General features: G+C 35.9%; 1 protein-coding gene across 1 annotated transcript in view; it reads left to right on the forward strand.

The window, feature by feature from the left end:
• The first annotated feature begins 206 nt into the window (after positions 1-206).
• The window catches only part of FAM189A1 (family with sequence similarity 189, member A1), an 83962-nt gene continuing 57628 nt past the window's right edge, over positions 207-26540 (forward strand). Inside the window, exon 1 of the mRNA XM_009885754.1 lies at positions 207-257. The gene's annotated coding sequence lies outside the window, so the exon portion shown is untranslated. The remainder of the gene's footprint in view (positions 258-26540) is intronic.

A 26540-nucleotide genomic window follows, 5' to 3' on the forward strand; every position in this document is an offset into this window, starting at 1 on the left:
AAAAACAGCTTAGTAGTACTTCTGTTTATTTTTTTTATTGAGAATAAAATGAAAACATTATCTTTTCAGCAGTTGGTTTCCAGCACTTTGTAGATACACATCATCACTGTGTATTAAGCTTCATCTTAATATTTTTTATTTTTTTTAATGACACTGGTATAAACCCCAGGTCTCTTTGGTGACTGCTGTCTTTATTACAGGTGCTGTTGTCAGGACTAATTGGTGTTGTTTCATGGAAGAGGCCCCTTTCACTTGTGGTGAGTGACAACATAGCTTTAATCGTGTTGCAAAGACTTTAGATAAGTGGTTAAAGGATTCTGTGGAAGTAGCTCCCAGTGGTTTTGTCTTTATGTAGAAGCCTTATAGCCTTTGGGGATGATTTTCCAGTGCTATTATGTATCCTAATATTTACAAACACTTAGTACAAAAATTTTGGGGCTTTGGGGTTGTATTACATAAACTATCTAGGTGACAACAATATTTTTCTTTTATCTATACTTAAATGTTGGAGAGCCGTAATATTAATTATGTGTAAAAGAATGCATATATCTACTGCCCCTTCCTTGTAATTTTTACAGTTCTAGCTCTCTTTTTAAAAGTGATAGCATATGGTTTATCAATTTAAATGTAAGAACTCATGAATCATAAGCATTTTGATAAATGTGTATGTTATAAGAAAGGCAGCAATCATACTGTAGTTGATGGTGTGAAATTAAAAATGGCTGAAAAAAGTGAGCATGGTTGCCTAGCAGATATGCTTAACACTGCAGTATTGCTTGGATTAATAGATAGTCATGAAATACGTTATAATTTTCAATAATTTGTTTATTAATATATTTCAAAAAGTAATACCATGCATAGAAAAGTGCTTAGTCTCTGGCTGTTGTTCTAGACAAACAGACTGTTGGTCTGCATTTATCTTTGCATTTAACTTAAGTTGCCTAAAATTGCACTGCAGAGAAATCTTTTTAACCAATTATCTGGATGGCACAAAAAAGCATATTCCGTATTAGTAGCTGATTTTCATCTCCAAAACATTTTTCAGCTACATTATGTATACTATTGTGAGATTAATGTAGTTAATGAAAAGTAATTTATGCTTTGTATATGCATGCTAGTAGAGTTTCAGTTAACCTATTAACACTAATATTAGATTCAAATCAATCTTACTAAAAAGGTGAGATGACTGTGTCAATAAGGATGTATTAACAGGTAAATGTTGCCTTTGAAAAAGTGTGCATAGGTAACATCTTAACATAGGTAACACTAAAGATAGTCTCAAGAAAAAAGAATGTAATGGAAAGTATGAAATAGAAAGACCTGTATTAATGAGCATAAGCCTAATTTGAACTTCAGGTATATCTTTCAGTGTTATGAACTAAAGCCAGTAGTGTTGGAGCATCTGATATTTTTTTTTTCCTTTCCCTTTCTGTAATTCACTTTTCGTTGTTATTAAAGAAAGGATAGATTGAGTTTGTATTGATTTACTGATTGGTGTTTTTACCAACAGATGAACTCTACATGATGTAGAAAGATGCCTGATGGCAAGATAAATGTGCCCAAAATGAGGTCAAAGTGAAGCAAATTAGTGGAACTAAAGAGTGCCCATGAGAAAAGTAGCCGGCAGGTTTCTGGACAAAAATACAAAAAAAAAAAAAAGGACAAATTTGTGCTCATTGATGAGCACGGAGAGCTTTCACATTAGAACATATCAAAAGACAGCTGATATGTCATGAATGGGTAGTCATCAAATACAAATACTCAGAATTTCTCAGACTCTCATTTCCAAGAGTAAGCTTAGTGCTTATGAGTTAGATCCTGATTGTTTTTCCTTCTGTATTTCTGTATTGGCACGTGGTGGTGGTATGCTAATTGCTTGGAGGAATAGGGATGAGGTTTTTTGCCTCTGTGTGGGATTAAGCTGTGCAGTAGCTAGTGGTAATAGTTTTCCAGTGACTACATAATGTCTGGTTTTCCTTGTTGAATTGTACATACCTTTTTAGCAGTTGGAACCCACGTGTGCAGGATGACTATTTGGTCTGATTAAGCAATCAGTACTGTATAACTTTACAACCTCATGACACAAACTACTGTCAACATGCTAGTAAGTTGTGTTTCTCGGGATCTGCTTACACAGTACATATGCAAAATACATATGGTCAATAATTACCTTTTAACCTAATGTATAGTATTATAAGCAACTATATAATCAATTACAATATACATCTCCTTTTTCTTGCAGTGTGTTACAAAATCTGGCATTGCAGAGAGTGATAACAAAAAGAAAGATAGCTTTATCATTTGAAGCCATGAATAAAGTTTTATAAAATTAGAGCATGCACCATCTGTGACATTCTGAAAAATGGTGAAGCTGATAATATCTTAATGTGACACTTCCCTGCTTGTTTTGGGTTTGTGACTTAGACAGAGCTGGTAACACACCAGCGTTTTAGCTATTGCTGAGCAGTACTTGCACAGCATCAAGGCTTTCTCTTTTTTCTGCTCTGCATCACTTGCTTTGTTTTTTTCCTTCCTCTTTCCTTCGCTTATTAAACTATCTTCATCTCGACCCACAACTTTTTTCACTTTTGTTCTTCTGATTCTCTTCCCATCCTGTTGCAAGGGGGAGTGAGCGAGCAGCTGTGAGGTGCTTAGCTGCTGGCCAGGGTCAGCCCCTCATTCTACTGATTCTGGTTTGCTCACTGCTGTATTCATACAATCTTTTTCACAGATGCAGTGTCTTGTCTTTGCGAACTTATTGTTTTCTGCATGCGAAAGAAGTTGTCAAAGAAGCAATAAACACAAATAGTTTGTCAACTGTTAACTTCTGACTATATCTAACCAGAAATGTGTTAAGGAGTATTGGTACAGAAATGAGTGGGTGGATGCACGGTGTTAAACCACAGTCAAAACTGAGAATACTTGTATATTTCCAAGACAATAGCATGAGTGGTGTTTTATATTATACATTCAGTAGAAGATTCACAAATGTGTACAGACTGAGGAAATTTTACTGTGATGTTACTGTGCAGAAACTTAATTACATGCAGAAGCTCTCATGCTAAGGTGCCTTTGCATAGCTTAATTATCTGAAGGATGCACCAGACTGTTAGTTTATCTGAATTTTATTGGTCACCACCTAGCCATCGGTTGCTTATGTTGCCAAAATGCTATATATGTACAAGGAATCAGTGGCTGTTATCAAACCAGTATTTACATTTACCAGAGGAGACACTTGGGCAAGGGAGATCTTTAAATTGTTTACGGATTAATTTTGAACAGTGTTTTTCATATATTTTAGATGTTTTCTCGTTAAGCTTTCTGTATTTTTAATTACAAAATCTCAGAGAAGTTTTAGTGCTTTAGGGATATCTTTCAAGGGTCTCTTATTTGGAAACTAAATGCTGGCAGTGTCAGTACCACTGCTTAAGGTTAAAATGCTGTGTTAAAATAGGAATTTGTTTCCTCGTGGTTTATGGAGGTGTGTGAAAATTGGGGGAGACCTTGTGTAGCTCCTGAGGTTGAATTACCTTATACAAATTACAATGTGCAGTGAGATTACTTTTCTGTTGCAGTCCATGGTAATTGCAAATCTATTTGTGCTAAGGAGATTAATTCGGCCTCTGAATTGAGTAGAAAGCTTCTCTGTTGCCATCTGGCATTTGGGTGATCCCAGAAAAATATTTTTACACTTCTAACTGAAAGCTTTTACAATAAACCGATAGATTTAATATTTTTTTCAAGGAACAGAAGTGTATTTTTTAATGTCTGTGAACGTCAGTGAACACAACACAATATGTATTAATAAGTGATCTTGATTACTCAAAATAGCGATTTAAAAGCATTTCCTACGAAATCTGCATTCCAGATACAGTTCCATGCATCAGTGAACATGCAAATCTGTGCATATACCTTTAGTAACTAGCCTAAATATAAAGGCTCAAAAATCTGGACTGTACATCTGCTTTTCATGATGTTTTCTGATTTCTTTCTTTTGGCTTGAATCAAGGAGACACTTTTCAATGCATTATCCCTTCAAACGATCCATTACTTCAGGCACTTTTTTCTTTCTTTTTTTTTGGGGGGGGGGGGGTTGTGTTTTTTTTTTTATAAGAGATAGGATTTTCATCATTTAAGGAAAATAAAAGAGGAGTCATCCTAAATAGCAGCAGTTCAACCTGCACATCAGGCACAAGGATGGACTGCTGTGCAAGGTCTCAGACTGCGCCTGTGGTAAGAATCAGTCAAATACTGAACTAACTTTGTTAGAAGATATTTGTCTTGGGCCAGCTTGGTAGTTTGTGGCAAAATGAGAGGTTTTCTTTCTAGAAGTCCTATGAAAATCTTGAACTATTTGAATATCAGACTTAAATAATTTCTTTTTTTCACTAAAAATCAGTAGAAAAACATCTATATGTGTTTAAAAAAAACCCCACAACTTAATAATTTTCAATAAATACATTCGCATATACACTTGCCCCTCAAGATGCATGGATATTTAAAACTGGTCCAAATGTTTCCTGTTGATTATCTCCTATTACTAGATATCATTGCTGAGTATAGCAGAAACAACCAACTTCTGGGAAACAGATGATACATAAAATGTATAGAAATAACGTATAAGTAAGTTTCCCGTATTGTTCTCAGTGACGTGGGATGTTGACATGTTCCTGGCCATACTACTTAACCTTGAGGTCCTAGAGCAGCTTAAGTGATGAGACATGTATTTTTACACTCTAGTAAGAGAATTTACAGCTTCCTTTCAGATGAAATCTGATTTAAATTTTTGATTTTTATAAAAAAAAACATCCTTCCCCCCCTGCCACTCCCCTCCCCAGCAGAGATTTGGTTTTGGCAGTTGGAATAAATAGATAATCTCCACTACATAGTGGAGAGGCAATGTTTGCATAAATAGGTCAAGATTGTGAGAGAAAAACGAGTAAAAAAAAAACAAAACCGTGACCTGGGAGAATGGCAGAGTCCAAAGGCATCCGTCACCTTGTATGTCATTGTTGGCTTTGAAACTTGTCTGATGTTGAGATGAGATGCAGAATATCACTCTGCTTTAACATATCCCTTGATCGCTCTGCAGTATCCTTTCAGCATGTGTAGTCTTTGAATTCGTTGATCAAGATGTTCATTAGGAACCTTGCTATTAGACAAACTGTCGTCTTTGAGGCGGAAGCATTAGTTTAAAGGTTAACAAAACGAGGTAAAAACAACTACATCTTACATACCAGAGTTTTGCAAAGTTTCTGATAAACTGGATATGGTTGAATGCTGAGTATTGCTTGCTTTGAAAAAGAAACTTGAAAAGCTGTAATTGCTTCTACTTGCAAACCAAATCCAGTGCTGGTTCACAAAGTAGCTTTTCTAATATAAAGCTGTGAATTTTGCTCAGAGCTGGTGTGGACTGGAGTGCGAACCCAGGCTTTGAAATTGAGAGCAGAGTGTTTTTCTTTGACCTCTTTTCTAGGAGCATGGAAGGAAAATTCTCAAATTCAGAGGAGCTGAATGCTAAATCAAGGGGAAGAGACGCGGAAGACTAGGACAGGAAGAAGGAATTAAAATGTGAGTCTGGCAACACAAGGAGACTGAGATCAAAAGCTGTTGGGAAGAACAGGACTAGATGAGCAGAGAGGAGTGGTAGTGAACGAAGAACACATCAGTAAGAAATCATACAATGTAATCTGATTTTTCAGTGTAATTTTTAAATTACACTTTAAATTAAAGTACCATAAGCACCATAACTAATTAGTCCTGACTTAGAATAGATTTGTATCTTATGCTTGAGTGACTTCGTTGAAGAAAGTGTGAGCTGTAAATCATCTTTTCCTATAGCTGGGACATAGTTAAGTTTTCTTTGTCTCTTCCCTTCCTTTTCTTCCATTCGCTGAGGGCTAGTTACGTAAAGCACTAACATGGCTATACTGCTCTGGTAACCAAACTAGATCAACTGTCTCTGCACACTACTGCAGTGTGAATGAAGTTATACTACAAGTCTGTGAGACAGTATCTAAAAAGGAGGTTAATATATTTAGTGATAAGCATATCCCAAGTTACATCAATTTGAAAGCAGATTTAAAATATATTTTTGTTTCTGTCAAAGCTGCTTCTGTTTGTTAGTTATTCCAAGCAGTTTCTCAAACAGAATAGTTAAACCTGAATGTTTTGGGTTTGTTTTGGGGTTTGGGTTTGTTTTTTTTTTTTTAGTAAATTTTCTTTCCTTATTAAAAAAAAAAAAAAATATCCACCAAACCAGGCTGGTGAAGGTCAGATTTTGGGGCCTACCTGCTTCTTCCATACTCGCTTCCAAGGATGTGTGTCCTGTTCCTACCCTGGTCCTAGTAACTGTGCCAGTGGTCTGTAGGAGACTTCTTGAGAGAAATATGAGTATGTGCCGCTTCTCCGGCTACGTTCCAGCCAGCACCCTCTGTGAAATGCATGGCAGAAGCTGTGAATCTCTTGTGTCTTCTCATGTTGAATTTGGGTCAATAAGGGTTCAGATGCTCCACGGAGGGCACTTTTATTGAATGCTGTTCTTGAACTGGAGACTTTAGTGAACAGAGCAGATGAAAAGGAATAGGAGAGAACAGAAAAAGAACCGCAACTGAACAGGTCTGCGTTAGGCATCCTTAGTCACATCCTGATTGAGCTGTTCCCACAAAAGTTGTTTGTAGATATTTCATATTTCTTTCTTTCCTCAGCTTCTGGCAGCAAAGTTTCAGTAGTAGCAGAACAACCACAATGTTTACTCTTTCCTTTTCATTAGGGTATTTTTATGCTCTGTGTAAATTTTCATTTCCAAATACTTGAAGAAGTAACCAACTGTATGAGAAACAAATAGGAATTTCCTAGGGTTTTGTTACATAGGTTATGTTGATGAATAACATAACTAGGAAAAAATTATAAATATTTTATATAGCTATGCTATATTTAGTGACTAGTTTTGGCTGTACTTGTGCTGGGTTTTGTGTTTTGTTTTCTGTGAAGATTCAAGTGATCATATTTTACTGGAGCACTTCTCAGAAAGTAGATTTCAAAGATATTTGTAGAAGATGCATATAATTTTAGATGTGCATATGCAGGAACATGCCCTAGTGATGTCTGCACAGTTATTCAGAAAATAGAAGTTATCTGATCAACCACAATTACACAATCCAGCTTGAACTTTGATATCGCTGATAAGTCTGTAGAAATTAATAGCAGATAGTATTTTATTTCCTATGCATTAACACAGTGGGATAAATGTTGGGTTTTTTTCCAAAACACTTTAGTAGTGCAGTTGAGTTTAATTTTAGTCTTAGGTTAAAGTGCTACAACCTCTAGGTGCTGTTTCTGGCTTTAGCCTTTTCTGACGGCCTTCGGAGGCCTTTTCTGGTGCTATGCATGGGCCATGAATGGGGAGTTTCCACTAGACAGGGAGTGACTTTGGGTGGCTAGACAGTAGTCTGTCAAATATTATCGGCTTTCCTATCTGAATCATTGTGATAGATGTCTGTGCCTTAAAGCTGAAGCTTTTGAGGGGTTTGGTTTGTTTTCTTTCTCGAATGGACCTTTTCTGCATCTTTATTAGTTTGGGACACTGTTATTGACTAGCTTCCTCTTATTTAAGATGTTGGTCTTCCTTTTCTCCAGTCTTCCCCTCTGTTACCAATGTAAGTGTTGCACTGTAGTGCAATTTTTGTTTGCCAAAAATAAGAGCTTTTACATGTGTGTGTCAAGTGGGGAAGTTGGAGTTTGGCTGGACTTTCCACCTGCATCCCCTGCCCTGAGAGATGTTTTCCCAATGTATGAACTGCTGGTTTAGGCTGTGAATTAATGCCTCTTGGTGGATTGAGTTAGGGGATCTGGAAAGTGAGGTCTTCAAAGTTTACAGTTAGAGTGTGTGCAAACTGATTACATTCATGTCTCAAATTTCTCTTTGCATGTAGATTAACGTAAACATTTAGATTTTTAACAGTGCTCTGTCTCACCTATTGCTGCTGGTTTTTTCGTAAGACTGCTGATTCCCTTCTTTCTTCTTTAGTATATGGAAATAACTTGACACAAAAACCTACCCCCAGTGCCATTTTGTTAGAACATACCTGACAGAAGAGGAAAAAGGAAAGAAATGGAGGATGACCCAGTAAAGCTGTGAACTGGGAGAGAAAGAAACACCCCTTGAGACAAAAACAGGAAATGAATCAAAGAAACCTTTATAAAGGGGGAGAAAAGGTGTCCCAGAGTGAAGCATCTATTTAGAATGAACATTCTATGTCCCCTTTCACAGCTTAACACTTCTTACAGCTTTTCCTTGCCTGGGTCTGTCTGCATCTCTCTGTTATCCTTTCTACAAAGGCCGCCTGTTCCTGGGCCCAGCTGGCACCCATGTCAGAATCTAGACTCCTCTCTTGAGCATCCATCTGCTAATTAGTTATCCCCAGTGGCAAAATTTTACAAGACCACAAGCGGCTTTTCCTGAAGAACAGATAAAGCCTGCTGGGGCTTAACACTTGCCCCTTCCTAAACAAGCACATCTTAATTACCCTTAAACAGACCCTTCTACTCCCCATCTGCTCCCATTGCATAGTGTTGCCATGGCAGCAGTTAATGCTAGCGCAGTACCATGCAATAGGAAACTGTCATAGTTTCACTATCATTGCTGCTGCTTATAATGAAGAGTATGGTATGGGTGCTACATTTGCCTCTTTTTGGTCCATCAGTAATCCCCCTGTTCTCACAAGTTTTCTAAATATATCTGCTAATGGTTCTTCCATCTCATTTGTGCCTTCTTTTAGAAATGCAGGCTGCGTCCCATCTGGCCTAGAGTTTTTGGCAGCTTTTGCACAGTCTAATTTCTTCAGCTCTTTCTTGGTGTGAGTCTGGTTTCCTTCAGCATTTCTTCTTCCTCCTTGGTAAATTAATCTTGGTTTCTGACATCTGCCTCACTTCCTTTATAAACACTGAGGAAAAGAAATTATTTTTGTGTAGGGATGTCTCTGTCTGTCTTTCAGTAAAATACTTAGTTCATTCTTTAGAAGTCTGCCGTCATCTTTATTGTTCGCTTTTTGTTTATGTGCTGGAAATGTCACATTACTTACCTTTGCTTCCATAGTAACTTTCCTTTCAGACTTGAGTAATTTTTTCATGTTATGGATATTTAAGTGCCTATCCTGTTCTTAATTTTATCCTGTCTAGCTTCTGACCATAAAGCCATAAGCAATGAAATAATTAACTGCTCTTAAACCCTGAGAGTGGGTTATATCTTTATATTTTAGGCATGACTATGGCTAAATGCATTTTACAAGATGAATAAGAAATGTTTTTTAAACTGTATCAGCACAAGATAATTTGGGGCATTTCAAAAACTAGATACAAGTAGAGAAATGTTAAAAGGCTAAAAGATGAGTCACTTGTTTTACAAAATTATACCTTCATAAAAAGGAAAAGATCTAATTGTTATTGTGTATTTTGTAAACCATTTGAGATGTGCAGCAAGAGCACATTGTTTATTTTCTTGAGTGATACTTCTTGAAAGTGCAGGCAGACACATCAAGTGGAGAAAACTGCTGAGGAAAAGCAAGCCCCTAATTCTCAAAGTAGAGTGAATAGGAAATGTAAGGTACCTAGAATTTATTACTACTGTTTTTTATTACTAATTATTATTATTATTGTTACTGTTATGTTATTAAAATATTATTAATATGTTTATGGCAAGTAAAACCCTGTACTTGCATTTTTTGCGTATGAATGATAGTGACCAATGAAAGGATTTTACCACAAACCTATTCACACCATAGAGAAAAGGAGTTTGAGTTAGTAGGAAGTGTGAAATGTTTGAGGGACTCAGAAGGAGAAAAGGTATGTTTTGGTTGGTTGGCTTGTTTATTTTTTGAGAGTGAAGGAGTCAATATATTTTAAAATTGTAAATACATATATTGAACAAAATATGTGCAAAACCAACTTGTACTATTTTTTCACATTTCTACTAGTTTTGGCATTTTTGCCTTGTAGAGTACCAATACAAAAGTGGTTACACACAATTTTGGTATCTGTGATTCATTTCCTACTGAATTCCTACAGCTGCTAGATTCAGACTTCCACTGAACTCAATTGATCCCTGTTTATTTACAGTGGGTAAAGCATAATAATTGCAGAAGATTTTAAACTGATGACTTAGCAGACTTGCCTGGATCCCAGAGTGAGAAAACTTTGTTTATGGTTCAACATTTTAGTTGCTCATTTATTGCAATATTTAGTTGCTCGGTGTTGTAAAATCTTTGGATAGAAAAGCTGCACAAATCTATAATAACGCAAACAGAAATAGACCACACTCATTTGGATGCTGTGCTTTCTATTTCTAGACCATAAAATAATACGGTTTTAGAGGTGAAACTATGTAGTTTGTCTCTAGGTATGTTGTTAAACATTGTTCAGAACAGAAAGGTTTTCTGCATTTTGTCATATTTCATATTTTGTTAGGATTTTCATTCAAAAGGATTTATTCAGCCTCTTCACCGTTGTAGTAATACTGTTTCATATTAGTATAGGAAAAGACTGACATATATAAATAATATAGCTGTATCTGCTCAAAAGTAGAAGTGCAAAAGCATTTATCCCATTTAAATATGGGACCTAATGTAGTGTTAAATAGAACCAGGCAGTGATTGGTTTTCTACCATATAGTAGATTTTATATAGCCATGAGCAGCAGTAATAATAATTTATCCATGTCTATGTTGTAAGCGGCTTAATTCTAAATTGTATGTGTGTATTTTGTGCTCAGGAAAAGAGACGGTACATCCTAAGAAACATAGTAAACAACAATTTTTAATTTAGCTTCTTCTGAATGTACTTATTTTCAAATGTTTTATGGTTACCTGTAAATTTTCTACTAAATACGTTACTGTTACTCACCAGAAGTAAAGAATCATCTCTTTGGGGGGTGTGAAGGGATAAACTAAACAGCTCTGCAAACTCTATCAAAGAAACAAAAAACCAAGCACCACACCAAAAAAAGTTCTCATCTTCTGAAGTCGCCAGACTTTAAGCTTGATGTAGTCAAAGTCTTCAGGGCAGTGCTGTATGGGATCAAATGGAGCCATCTCCAAAAAGCTGGGGGAAGAAAAAGGATGTCTTTACAGCTTAGAGACTGAAAATTGTCCTCTCAGAGTATTCCAGAGCCTTGAACCCCCTGTGTGGGTGTGGCAGCCAAACACAAAACGACCGCTGCCTCTGAGATGCCACAGGTAGTGGCTTTATTCTAGAGGCCTGCAAAGATGCTAAATCCTTTAAGATCCTGTAATTGCTTTTCCCAGTATGGCAGGGGAATGGACATAGGCAGCACAGACAGAAGGTCACAAGCAGTCTCTTAGCTTTTTTTTAACCTGTGATTGTACAGGTGTTCTCTCTTTGCTGACTTCCACAGCATTACGTTGATTTCCATAGCATTACAGTATTGAAAGCTGATTAAGAGAAAAAACAATTGAGTCTTTTGTCTTACTTTGATCTTTCTGCAGCTGTTATGGTTGGTCATGAGCCTAGCTTGTTTATTAATACTGTTATCATGTTTGGTCTCCTTAAAGAGCGATGTAATTAAAGTGTCAATTTGTTCTCATATTTTTATTTTCATTTGAGTTGATGATGGATTAGGAGATGTCATTTCTTTTAACTTGGCTTTTTTAATGAAAATTCAGTCCATCAGATTGATTCAGTGGCTTTATTCTGCTTAAGGAGACCTGCAGTTTAAGATAGTACAAGTGACCGCAGTATATACAGCGTTTTGAGTGTAGTTCTAAATACAGAGAGAAATGTATTGGGAAGTTACCCATCTGTATTTCTCTTTCTGTTATTTGCCGTATGATTTCCAAAAAAAAAGCCTTATTGTAATATCTACTACTAAAATTTTTAAAAGCTGTAAAGCTATACTGTATCTGCTTGTTTTGCATTTATATTATAACCTGTATAGTCGTATCAGCATTTTATGTATGTAGAGATTTGCTTTTAAATATAAATGACAACTGTCAGGAGTTGGTAGGAAAATGTTCATGCTTTCTGATGTAGTACTAGAAAATTTGGAAATACTGGATAGTATATGTTAATCTACTATATGCAAGAACCACAGTAGAGAATCAGTATGTGCGTTTGGTTGGAAAAGCAAAAGATTTGCTTCTTGTTAGCAGAACTTTACTTGCAGTAGGAAAACATGTAATGTTTTTCTCTGGTACTTGTTCAGACAGTAGAGAAAACAGCAAAAACCTGACAACTACTTGCTAGAATGGTCCTTGTATGTAAAAGCGGGTACAACAGTAAAGAGGACCTATATAGAATGGCTCAAGACGTATACTTTCTCTGATACTGAAGTGGCAAAAGAATTAGAGATACATAATATAGGCAGTCTGTCTGCCCTCCCCCTTTTGTTGTTCCCCTTACCCTGATAAATTGTCACTTATTTATGGACAGAGCTGAAGAAAGGCACGTGTACATTCCCGCAGAGAGGTGCACAAACCTGTCTGCAGTGCAGTGTGCTCTAGGGGTTGTGTGGGAGGGAGAGGCAGGAGCAAACCCTTGTTAATAGGGCCCAGGGAGCAATTTGGGGGACTGGTGCCAGGAGCAGACAGTTCTGCCTCATGTAATCAACATCATAGCCTGTCTCCTCCCTCAGGGTTTGTAGAGCCCAATGTGTTGGTTAGAGCTTACCTTGGGAAGGTGGGGAAAACACCCGTACTGGAGAGGCCACTCCTGGGGCCTCGAGTTGGAGTGCTTCTGGTGTGACAGTGCGGAAATGGGAACTCAGCCTGCACACGCTGCTCTGTCAGGTCTCCCTGGGTGGGAGAGCTGACAATTAGATGCTGCCTGCGGATCTTAGTCAGTGTGGAGCGTCCCTCTGCTGCGCAGGTCTTTTTTAATGGGCATCAGCTTTTCATTGAACTGTTCTTCAGAAGAGGTAAATAGAAATATGTTGTTTGTGTCGTTTCCCGTGTCCTCCCACTATAGGATTTTCTTCCATTGTAAACAGTTTAAGCTATAATAACATAAAAAAATAAATTCTGTTTCTAATCTAGGAAAAGAAATTTACAATTTGATGTGTATGTTTTATCCATGTATGTAAAGGCCGAACTGGCGACTATATGTTTTTCATCCTCTAATATGGATAACTGGAGTAAAGCTGCATCTGTATGGTATCACTGGAGCTGGCTGGTGGGGCAGCATGGCAAGGATCTGTTAAACTTTGTAGTTTGATGTAGAATGGTGAGGCAATAGTAACTTCAGAAATTTATTTTAGACAAGGTGAATTGCATCTGAAATGTTCTTATTTAAAAATAGAAAAAATATTTGCATGAACTAATATCAAGTATTTTGAGGGGGTGATGGGGTTGGGAATGACTATCTCATTCTTTGTACAGTCAAAACTCATGTAATTTCAGTTTTGTTTGTGCAACAGATGGAAGGAAATGCACCGTTATCCAAAGAGAATCTAATTATACTGTTCTTGTTGAAGAAAAATACTTTGATTTTAGTGGGTTTTGCTTGCCAGGTGAATCACAGTTTAGATCCTGAGTTAGACATGGCTGTGATTGAGTTTTTAGGTTTCCTTACTACAGATGCTGTAAAATCTCACACAACCTTATGGATTCAGTTCTACCTCAGATGTACGAGTGAAAGTCCTAGAAATTTTAAAGTTCATGTGTCGATGGGTCTTCATCAAATTACTCTTGTGAGTCTTCCATAGAGAGGTGTGTGCAATTTTTCTTTAAACAGCCAAAGCTATAATGACATTACATTAGAACCTAATTTGGAAGCCCCGCTGTCCACATTGAAGACTTGCCTTGCAAACTGTCTGATCCTGAAAACGCTCATGTACTGGTGATAGAATTTAGCAGTCATGGCTTGCTGACCTTGCTTACCTGATAGAAGCCTTCTTCCTTAATGATGAAAGTAAAAGTATTCTGGTGTGATAGCTTTCAGAGAGACCACACAATTGTTCATTAATAAGAATAATCGCACATGCATAGTTAATTGCTATTAATACGTTGGGAAAGACAGATGCAAAATATCTGTGTATGACCTTTACAACTTGCTTCTCTCTAATGATGCCGCTGCCAGGAAAGGCTGCTTGCGTAGTCTTTTGATGTCTGTCCTTGTCAGCAGGACAACGTGAACTTTTATTTCCTTGGGGTATTCTGCTACAGATGTTACGGAAGGTTAATTTATATGGAGTAGCATTTCACTGACACTCCCATGGAGGTGAATCCTTCCAGCAATGTGATGCTTGCAAAAAGTAATATGTTGTGTATATGGAGGACCCTATTAATGCAGTTACTATGGAAGTATAAATTTAGTCTGTGTACATTTTTTTTGTAAAGTTAGAAGACCGCTCACACTTCTTAAAATATTTTGATTTCTAATTACTTATTTAGCTGGCTGGTTTGTTTAAATATGGATTGGTTTTTTCCATACAAAAGTAATTTAGAAAAATGTTTTCTTTCCTGTCCTAACCACATTCTGTCATTGTCGTGGAACATTTTTGAGAAATAGCATTTTATTAGGTAATTTTAAAAAATTTCAATGTATACTTAGAGAATATGTTGGAAGGGAAATTAAACTGGTGTGGCTGAGGTAGTTGGAAGTTTTAAATCTGCCTTATGTGGTCAAAATTCTATTCAGAAATCATTTATATTTGAAGTGTTTACAATCACACTGGATATAAACTCTGCTTTTTCCACCTGACTGTAAAGCTGCAGGAGTCATTTTTGAAGCATTTAGAACTGACAACATTTTGAGTGGCATTAAATATGTTAGTGCTGTTTGCTTTGTTTCCCTTTCAAAATAATATTTTAAGGTACAGTTCATATGCATGTATGTTTTCTTTAGGGAAACAGTGGTGTGTTAATGGATATGTCAGTGCTAAAAGTGAGAATATAAACTAATATATAAAGCTTTTTTTTGTCAAAAGGACTTCTGTTGACTGCCGCACATACAGTAAAGATTATCTGATTATTTTTGTTGCAGTAATACCTGCAGATCTCTGAAAGATTCTTTTGAGTGCTTATTTTCGTGTAGCAAACTTTGTTTGAGGTTCTGTAGCACACCAGCTGTTACTGCCCCTTGCCCTTTTAATAGGTTATTTGACAAAACTTAAACTTGTTCTCTGCTATGGAAATAATTACCAGCAAACTTTGCTTTGTTAAAATTGCTGTTGGAAGTGTGTTGCATAACTCGAATAGTTCAAGAGATAGCTTGAATTCTATCTGCAAGAAAGTAAAGCTCCTCTTCTTGTTCCTCTCTGATACAGTAGTAGCCTGTAAGCCACTGATGTTAAGATCCATATAAAACGCACTTTTCAAATGAGTGAATGTGAAAAGAAGGATGTCATGTTGTCTATTTTAAGTTTTAAATGTATTTAATAGTATAGTGTGTTTGTCACTCATGGAATAGATTGACACAGTCAAACACCTTATAGGCCCAAGGTTTCTAGCAGACACACAAAATGTATTCATTTCAGGAACCTTTGGTGCAAAGGTGTTGAAAGCAAATGCTAAGACTTTTAGTAGGAATTTGCCTAAAGCAGTGGTAATGCCTTCGCCTGATGCACATTCATCCTCCCATGGCAAATGGATGCCAAAGCAGTGTGGAGAGTATAAGGCTCCCTTTTGGAAAGGATTTGGTTGAAACGTGGCTACAAAATCCTTTTACTTTTTTCTTTCTCAGAATTTCTTCAGCTGTTGCTGCGGTCAGACCTTAACAAGGAAAGGAAAGGAAAAAACAGAAGCAACTATGCCTCAAACCTGAAAGCTAACTTCTGTTGCTGCTCACTGGGGTGGGGGAGAAAGGGAGGGCAAGAGAGGAATGGTTTATTGTTAGGGCATGAAAAGGGTTTGAAAAGTTTTTTAAATATCAAAATTAATTACTGCAGATCTAGATCTAGAAGTGTTTGCTGTCCTGATAAGAATGGTAGGGAGATGATATAATCAGCAGAGCAACTAATAAAATTATCTGTTTGGACTAAGCTCTTCGTTTTCAAATAGGACTGAAAGTTAACTCATGCTTCATTCTCAAATTACAGCTCAAGTATTCTATGAGCTGTAACATTCTGTATAGTAGCTTTTGTTTGTGCTTGAGGGGAAAAATGCTTGGGTTACCAAGCTTCCTAGAATCATTCTTAGTTCCTTTTAATACACTTCAGAAAGGTGTAGATGTTAAAAGTGTTAATTAGAATCATAACAGCAGAAAATTAATAGATGCTGAAGTATCTGCTTTTGACAAATTTCTACTTAATTAATGTTTCTAAGATGAGAGTGTGAGGGCTTTATTACCAAATCAGGCCCCCGTTACACTTCCCTAAAAAATATTAAAATAAACTATAAATTGATAGTGCTGTAGCACTGCATTACAGAAATAACAAACGTATTGTTGTATGTAGAATACGGCAATGCTGAACTCACTGTTGTGTTGCAATCCTTTAATCTGATCACACTTGAGGAAATAATCCATATGGCCATCAGAATTTCCACCTATGCAAATTGCCTTTACTGACAGAGAATTTCTTGAAGGTATTGAATGGAATACTCTTATTATGAGATATTAGGGGAGGCTTGGTTTGATTCAAATAGATCTTTCCCATTATATGTCACTCTGCTCCTGTATACAGAGACAAAGTCACGTTTTGGATTGCAGGGTCCTTGAAAAGCCTGGGAAGCATTACCAAATCCCTAACTTTTATTATTATTGTTGTTATTGACTACTCAATGATACAGGAGGAAACTAAAGTACTTCTTCTGGTCTTTAAGTAGACGTTCTTTGTGATGCAGGTGCCATTGGAAACACATAGTGCCCCTTTCTGTTGTGCACTATGCTCTTGTCAACAGCTTTCAGATAATTATTTTGAAGATATGACTTGCTGACTCTTGGGTCGAAGCTGGTTGGTACTCTAACAATAAATAGAGTGGGAAAGAGGCATCATTTTTTCTTGTAAATTAAAACTGGTATCATTAATTATAAACTCAAATAGCATAGGTTTTGCAATTCTTGTTAGGTTTTTCTACAGAAATTTTTTATAAGAAAATATAGAAATGAAGATGCAACCAAGCAACTAGTAATAAATTAATTAAATTACAAGATCTGTTTGAATAAAAGCAAGTTAATAGAACTGTAACATGGTCAATAAAATCATGTACACCAAGCTTAATTTTAGAAGTTTTAATCTGAAATATTTAGCTTTGAAATTAAAGAGTTGCATGTATTTTAATATTTATGCCAAGGTTTCAGTGTTCTCTTAAAAAGTTAAATAGCCTCATTAGATGTAGTCAAAATAAATTTTATCTGGAGGAAATGTAATTTGATTTTATAATCACTGGGATTGAATGAGTTTACATATTTTAGGATGAAACAGAGTATAATTTGTGGTTCTTAACATAAAAGCATTAAAATCTTTAACCTGAAGTAAGAGAAACTGCCCATAAGGTCATTTAGTCTATGGATTCTGTGATTTAAGAGATTTTTATTTTTTTTTCTTACATCTTAGACTTCTGATTACAGAAGCAGGTAAAATTTTAGTGTATTTATTCTGAACTCTTTTTTCCTGGATGAATGATTTGAGAATACAGAAAAAAAATGGATCAGCTATATTGAAATATAAAAATACCAGTTAGATCATTAAGATAAAAACAACAATCATAATAATTTAAAATATTGTAATAATAACAACAGCAAAATATAATTACTACTACTTGATTTAATGCGAAGTAATCCTGTATTCCTAGGGTTATATGTTGATAAACCTTTGAGTTTCTGGAAGAGAGTATATATACAGACTAGTATCTGTTACTCAGTATAATAGATCTTAAAACTTCATCATACTTATTAATTGGGGGGTGATTATTTAGGGAAATAGGCAAGAAGAAATGCTAGTCTGAAATAAGGTAACTTATGAATGTACAGTGCTTTGACTAGTCACATAAGTTTCCCATGAGTGCACTATTAGCCATAAAAATGTTATTTATCCCTTGTGAAATGAGATGAGCTGCTTGTCTGCATTGCGGTGAAAGAGAGCACATGTGTTTATGGTGGAGAAGCTGAGTTCACAGAAGAGTCAGAAATCTTCATATTAAATTCAGCATCTGGCTGATCCAACAGGTAGCTTATGTCTGTACCCTAGATAATCTTGCATTAATTCAGTACTGACACAGTTGCTGATCTCACAGCTTTATAGTGCTTGGTGCTCATAAATTTTCAGTTTTGCTTCTGGTTGTGTCCTTCTGCATCTCTGTCAGGGAAACTATAAATTCTGTAGAATAAATGATAATAAATGTTACTACATGTAGACCCCATAAACCAAAGCTTTGTGAGTAAAATACCATGCTGCAAGTTTTCAATCTACGTATCCAATAGTTTACAGAGACAAGCACATTTGCTTCTGGCTATTCTTGCTGCTTCACAAACCGTAAATGCGTGTATTAAAATGTGTATATTTTAAACCACATTAAATATATGCGTATATATTTAATGTGATTGGAAAAAGTCTGTAGCATCTAATGTCAAAACTACAGTGTCTCAAAAAACTTGCTTTCTACGAAACATTTCAATAACGTAAAAAAAAAAAAAATTCCTTCAAGGATGACTTTATGCCATTGCAGAGAACTACAGGCAGGAATTAACAGGAAAAAACACATAGATGCAGTATTAGAAGCACAGAGGATTGGCAGGTTTGCAGGAGCAAGCTTAATGTGTCAATTCCTGATTTTTCTTAAAGTACACTATGCAATAGTGTTGAGTGATACGTTTCACCAGCACAGAAGGTAACAGTTTCTAAGTGGTAAAGTGTCTTGACTATCAAACCACTGGAAACGATGAGGGGAAGTAGTGATGAAATGCCAGCAATGAAAAGAAAATCCTGTTTTGTATATATTTCCAAAATGACAGTGTGAGGAAAGAAATAAAAGCTTGCTTTTACAAATATGGTTTCATCTGATACAATATTTACATCACTTTTGGAGGACTTTAATTACTTTGCATATAAAGATTTCTTCCTCCTTGTAGTAGTAAGTCATTCTTCAAACCATATGCTCTTCCTTTTTACTGTGCTCCTGATTTATTCCTATGCAGTAGTTATTTTGCTTTACGCATTTGCCTATTTTCTTCTATATAGCAGGCATAAAGGTATGTGCATCCCCTTGATGTTAGGCACGGAACATGTAGGGATGCTGCATATTTGATATAATTGCTTATGGCTAAACTTTTCAGTGAGTCAGCTCTCACACAGTTGTGTTTGATGAGAGGTTGTGTCGTATTTTGACATTCAGCTCAAAGTGAAAGTGCAAACTACTCCTGGGAAGATGCCTCATTCTGGGATGGGTTATTCATCCTTGAAACTTTTTTTTTCAAACACTTTAAGGGGCTTTGTAACAGAAAAATGGTCTTAATGCGCTTTAGTCAGCAAAACAAATAGGAGTTTGCCCCTAAGAAGCGATACAGTAAGATTCAATACATTGCCAAAATAAACTTTTGAGGCTTACTGAGCTCAAGCTCACAAGGCTGGACCTGCAGAAATCTGAAGGAGCTCTTGATTTATGTGTTCTAGTACATAAATTCTTGATTCTTACTTATTGCAAATAATATGGTCAGATGTATGAAGGTACTTATGAAGTTATAGGGTCTCCAAGCTGTCACTTCACACCTATGGAAATGGCATTCAGTTGAAGTAGCCTGCCTGAGGACAAACAGCTGGTCCTTAGCAGAGCCTGAGTTAGGAGAAAGACATTCTACCCTGTGAAATTTGTTTTTCTGGTGTTACTTCCTTCCAGTGTTGCTTTGTACGTGAGTGTTGCTATTTCCAAAATACATGTAATAGGTATCCTGCGTATGACTTACTGCTAGTGGCGTAAATGCTACAGAGGAGGACTTAAGAGTTGAATTATGATAAATGCTGTATGATGAAGTTCAGTAATACATATAAAATGCTAGGTGTTAGTAGGAAAGAAATACGGAACAAGTCGTAACATCTTGTTATGTATTTCACAGTTTAAACTCATTTATTGAATGCAAAGTGTAGTTCCAATTACTTCATTGGAAAAGCTAAGAGAAAGGTGACAGGAATAGTGATAGGTTTCATGACTCTTTGTCTTGAATAAGACAGATGCAATTTTACAAAAGGCATTATTGGCCTGAAAAAGGTAAATAGGGCATAACTATTCCTAATTTTTCTTAGCAAAAGGTGGCGCAAAATGAAACATCAGGTTTTACAACAAAGGAAGTATTTTCTGAGACAGCTCAAAATGACATCATGGAAACTTGTAAGGAAGCTAGTTTAACCATTTTTTTATCTGAACTTCATGCGTACAGTTTTGACACATCACTTCAAGCGCTGGTTATCAAGAAAACATTACTCCACCTGCATGGGAGTTAGCACTTCCAAAGCGCACGCTAACTTGTTACATCCCTAGCTGAAAGATTTAAAGGTGCTCCTCTCTCCCTATAGGCATCAATTGATTTTTGGACATGTTAAGTCTGGTATGAGACCACTGGGTAGATATTCGCCTAGTGCGCAGTGTTAACTGTGCTGGGTCTCAATGTGTATCAGTATTGTTACTCACAAAAGCCTTCATCCTTGACACCCACAGAAAATTGTCATTTGAGATGTCATTCATATTTACATATAGCACAACCTTTACAGAGAGCATTACAGGGGATTAGGCTTCTGTTGGTGGAATTGTCCTGTGATTGACTTCACTTGGAGGGCTCTGGTGATCGTCTCTGGGTAGTTTAAGTGTAATAGAGGAGGCTAGTATTTAGAATTATCCAGAAAGTGAGTATTAATAACATGGAGAGGAAATCAGAGTTACTTACCAGTAAAAGTTGAGGAAGAGTTTTCTGTATGTATTCACCCTCCACCTCCATTCTTTTGTAGCTTGGACATTTTTTTTCCTTTAAAGGAAACAATATATATGGTCTTTGTACAAATATGGAACAAAAAGAAGGGCCACTTAATGAAGTGGAATATGGATATTCATTAGGCACAAAATTTTTGGCCTTGAATGGTTATTAATACATGATTACATGTTGTATGAGTATGTGAACGCCACATATTGGTCATAATCTTAGAGGTTTTTAAAGAATTTTGCTCCTTCAGTCTTAATCATGTATTATAATGTCAGATGAATAGTCCACACTTTCAGTGACTTATTTGATCTTAAAAGCTTTGACTAGTTTCATGTTTAGCAAATTTATTTCTAAAATTCATGAGCAGAATTTTCAGCATTATTAATTTTGAAGATTATATAGCAAGGTAGAGGGTTGCACTGGTACCTACATAATGCTTTGATACACTTACAAGTAGCATGGAGAATTTTGGAGTATTTCCTGGTTATAGAAATTTAATCATGTTTTTCAGTTTTTCTTTAGATTATAGCATGATGCATTTCATCAAATATTTAACTGATGGTTACATTCAGACATCATGAGGGCTGTATCTATGCAAGTATTAATTTTGCAGTCAGGAGTCCCCAAGGTATGTGTTTTACTAACGGTTTTAACTTGTTTTTTTTAAGAATATGGATGATGCTAAATTATGATTCTAATGGCATTTGAAGTTCTCTGGTTATTAAATTTTTCACCTTTTGCAGAAGAAACTGTGTCTTCTCAAAGTTAGTTCTTTAGAGCAGTACTAGCGCACTATAGCTTCTTCATTACGATTTTTGCTTTGATGTACAACTTCAATGAATTGTCCATTTTGGTAGAAAGCTGTACATTGACAGAAAATCTAAAATGTTAATGTTCAACTGCAGTGTATGCTAGAGTTGGTTGTTCTTTTATTTCTCCCCTTTTTTCATCCTAACACTTCAAGAACAAATTGTGAAACACAGAGTAAGAGTAAGGGCAAAAAGGTGGTTTAAGTCAACTGTCTCAAGGATTAAAGATTTCCATTTTGCAGGTAATACAGTTTTAACTGTGCCTTTGGGAAATAAGATGAAAGGAAGTTTAAAGATTATGGTAAAAACAAAAGAGAAATTACTTGAGGCCAGTTGTGGAGGAAAAAAAAACCAGTATTAAGAGACAAAAATGAAATTTATGAAAAAGAAGGGAGGGAGAGAATATATCAGGTTCTGTAAATCCCTTTGATTTTTTTGGTAGCATCCATAAAATTAAGATGACCTACTTTGGGACAATCTGAAGGCAGGTGTATGGTTGTATCTGCACTTAAGAAATGTGCAGGAAAACACATTCACAAATAGTCTCACTGAGAATACTAATAACTTGCTAAAAAGTGCTAATTCCCAGATTGCTATCACCATACTGTCTGCTATTCTTAAAAATTGCCTTAAAAATGAGTTATTTTTTGAACACAATAAAATGCCAAAATGTGTTGATGTGTAATCATCCATGCTTTTGTACGGTATCACTACTTGAGTAGAAACTTCCTTACAACAAAAATGTTAGGTTATGAGAAATAATAAGGAATCTCACATTTTTCATAGGAGACAGGGACATCTGAGAGCTGCCATTGTGTGTGTATCCACAGTGCAAGAAGGCATGTTTTGAAAAGGTTCGCTATCCTTCACCTCTCGTGTTATGACAATAACAATTCTTGGACTAAAAAATGGTAATTCTTACCATTTTTGTAGGTTGGGAATGTTGCAGAAGATTCTGCTGTGACATGACTAGAAAGCAATGTTTGCAAAAGTTCTTTCCTCATTTTTAGTATAGTCCACTGAACATGTTTTCCAAATTACACTTCAAATACTTTTTTTTAATCGGCTATCAAAAATAGCATTGTGTCAGAAACATGAAAAAGGAATAACAGTGATCAGAGTAGGAAAAATAACTGATAAAAGCACTGTATTTTCAAACATTTTCAGTATATCCAGGCCTCCTTAGTCTTAATGATTTTCATGGGACTCAATTTTTGGAGGCATGTTTACAAATCTTACTGAAGATAGGACTACAATTAAGTTCCTTTATAGTGGAAAGATAACATTAGGGTTAGGCTTGAATAACTTATTTTTTTCTTTCAATATGGAAGGTCCCTTATTACAAGACATCCCTTGTAAAGGCATGGTGAGAACTGATTTTTAATTCTGTGCAGATTTGTATGGTGTGGTTTCTTATTAAGTGTGCATGTTGGCACACAAACTCATTTTTTATATACTCTGAATATTTATACTTAAAACAGTTTTCAGAAATGTCTAATTCAATTAAAATGAATTTCTGGAATATTTATGTGGGTGAATTCCTTGCCAAATTGAAGTTTACTTTCTTTAGCTAATGCCTATCCTGCAGTATCCTTTAGTATTTTGCAAAATATATTGCATCAGGTTGATATTGCAGAAATAATCAAGGCTTATCAGAGTATTCCTGATAATTTAACCTTTTCCTGGTTGTTTGCCAGAGAGGTCATGTCAAAAGAGAATTTACAGAGGAGTGCACATGTTCATTACTGTTTAATTGATAGCATTGGGCCAGAGGCTGCTAACTGCCTCCTTCTTAGAATCCCCAAACATAGTATTTCCATTTGTAGATTCGTGCATAGTGGGTGCTCTTTCTTGGTGTCATTCATTGCAAGTAATTTGGAAGCAGAGGTTATCCTCAGTACCCGATATATGATTCTTTTTCTAAGGACACAGAAATGACTGAAAGGCAAAGTTTCCCCTGTTCTTTGTTTCAAAAGTAATTCAGCTTTGAATTAATGAAATGTTCATTCTACTGAAGAACATAAGTCTTCTGAGATCCTGCAAATCTTTTCTTTTATTTATGCTTTGTTCAGAGATCTGATCAGTTGGATGAAGACCTGTATAGATACTTGACCTAGCAAAGAAGTCTCTAGAGGTGACCCCTGTACGAAGTAAGCCAACGTGCTTAATTTCTTTGTCTCAAAAGGCAGTGTACCTCCTTCAGGCGTGAATCTGTATCTCGATAGTAAATCTTAATTTTGACTGTGAGCAAAACACAATGGAATCACATCAAAGCATTTGCAATACTCTAGAAAAATATGCATAAAAGCATAAATATATGGAATATGTATATAGATATATTATTCAAAGAAACATGAATAGAATTATTATAATCTTTTTTCTTTCACTGTGTTCATCTTTAATGCTTTATGTTCCTTTTTATGCTTACAAGTTAAGACAAAAGGGGAGGAGATTAAGCAGTTGGGTTAAGTGTGAACGTGTTGTGGGCAGAGTGAACAGCAGGACTGTGTGCAATCTGGCATCTCTCTTCTGTTTTCTTTATTGTTGCAGCTGAAGAAATGAAATAAGCCAGTGCATTTGTTTTACTTAGTAGAAAGATAAGCTTCATAAATATTGGTGGCTGGCAATCTGGCTAGTCCTTGAAGGCATATTATTCCATTTCTGGTTTATATCAATATGAAAATTCTTATTTTGCAATTCTCAACCAGCATAAGCTGCATTATGGTTGATAATTTCCTGTGTTCTGTACCCTAAACACTTATTTCTTCACTCAGTAGAAGGAGGAAAAGAAAGATATTTGGCACTCTTATTTTTGTTTTGAACTGTATCATTTTACTAAAAAGTCTTACTACTAAAATTCATATCTGGAAAAAAACCCAAGAATCTTATAGTTGATTCTTATGCTTGTGAAGGCTGGTGTTCAGTACTCCTGCTCTGAACATCATTTCTGCTTTAAGCTAATGTTATTCTATTTGCAAATTTCAGTCACGCAAATGAAAGCCAGATTCTTCTTGCCTGCCAGGGAGTGCAAAAAGGAGCCTCGTGTGGCTCTGCCCTTCCCTGGTTGCTGGCGTGGTTTTTCTGATCTTCTGCCATAGCAGGGGACCAGTGCAGCCTTTTTTACGTTGCTGCATTCTGCCAGCTTTCTGAAGGAATAAAGAGAAATCAGTTGAGAAATTGTTTGAATTGTAAATTTATTTTTGACTCTTCTCCAAAGTTTTGGGAAGTATAACTCTTGCAGCACGGCAGGGAAAGATGCCTACATCAAATGTCTAGGTACAGTCCTAAGACTGAACAAAATCATAGTGAATTTCCCAGGGCACTATTGAAACAAAGCGACATCGTAGTTTAGCTGAAGATAAAATCACAAATAGTCCTTCATTAATCGGTCTACTTATAAATTAATTATTCAATCTGGTGTATACAACATTTTTCTTTATGACTGATGAGGAAAATGGCAACTCTGTAAAAGTTTAGTAAGGAAACAATAGCGTGAATCTAGACTGTTTCCAAAATACAAATGGTGAAAATAACACATATCCTTCTGAAGAGGATTTTTCATCAATAAATTTCAAACCACTCTGCAAAAAGGTTTTGTGTCCACATTCCCATTTTACTGATAGTCCAGCTGTATGTGTAAATCTGTAACTAAATAAAGCCAGAAACTATGACTGGGAAGGAGTCTGACAGAACCTGGAGACTTTGTTAGTGTGACCCAGGCCCTAAACTTTAATTGAGGCTTTAATTCATGAGTAGGCAGAATAAAAGGAAAGATAAAATTATTCCTTATCTTTACCACTACAGCTGGGTTTGATGCTGTGGTAGGAATTTCAAAGATCAGGTCTAGCTGTATTATTATTATTATTATATATTTCAACTCAACAGTTGAAATTCCATGACATAGACTTAAAATTTATGAGCTTTCTTTTAATAAATTGGGTGGAGGGGGTTGGTTTTGAAATTTGTAGTCTTGGATCAGGCTTTTTACCTTTTTTATGTGATGATCGAGCAGCCTAGAAAGTGTTTTATTTCAGCTGAAATCTGAGAGATTCATGTAATCATATGATCGTAGAAGTTGAGACCTTTACAAAGAAACAATGATGATTAAATAGCAACTGGTAAGGTTGCTTGCTGTTGCAATGTATTCATACAATCAGATGTCCTTCATCCCTGTCTTTCAGCAGTACAGCAAAGATATTCTATTAGGCTCTGGACTCGGCCTCCCTTTGCATTGGAATTTATTTTTCTCCTTTTGGTGGAGAGCTGCTGTGAAGGCTGGATCTTAGAATAGTTTTGTTCTCAAAGACCAAAGTTATGAGAAGGCCAGGAGAATATATTTCAGGCAACCTGTACCTCAAAATTATTGAAAAGAACCCAAATTAAAGAAGCAGATTAAGGTCATGAAGAGAATTAAGCTTGCTTATTATTCCAGGTGCAAGATGACATCTCAAATTGTGAGTTGTTATAACATTTTAAATTATTGCCTCAAAGCAGAGCTAATTAATTTTGTAGAATTAGTTTAGGACTATGGTAACATTTAATTAGGAAGTCCTATTAGCATTTCTTCTATTCAGTGCTTTGTATAGAATATCAGATTTGACTTCCTCAATTAATTCTGCTAACTCCATGTCATAATAAATCAATTGGCTTTGCTTTTTGTTTATGTACTAATTCTTAGTGTCTCTAAAGCTTTTGGAGCTTAATGGTATTAATGTGTCTTCCTGAATTCTAGGAATATTTTATTGTTTCTGTTTCGTAGCTAGAAAGGTAAAGAACACAATACTGTAGTTTTAAAGCAGCATTAAGATGTCATGGTCCTTCAGTGTCTGAGACTTGCCCTTGGTCATTGGGTTAACCGCATCTTACACTCTTT

Source organism: Charadrius vociferus, unplaced genomic scaffold (genome assembly GCF_000708025.1).
Source record: "Charadrius vociferus isolate BGI_N301 unplaced genomic scaffold, ASM70802v2 scaffold325, whole genome shotgun sequence".
Taxonomy (NCBI): Eukaryota; Metazoa; Chordata; class Aves; order Charadriiformes; family Charadriidae; genus Charadrius; species Charadrius vociferus.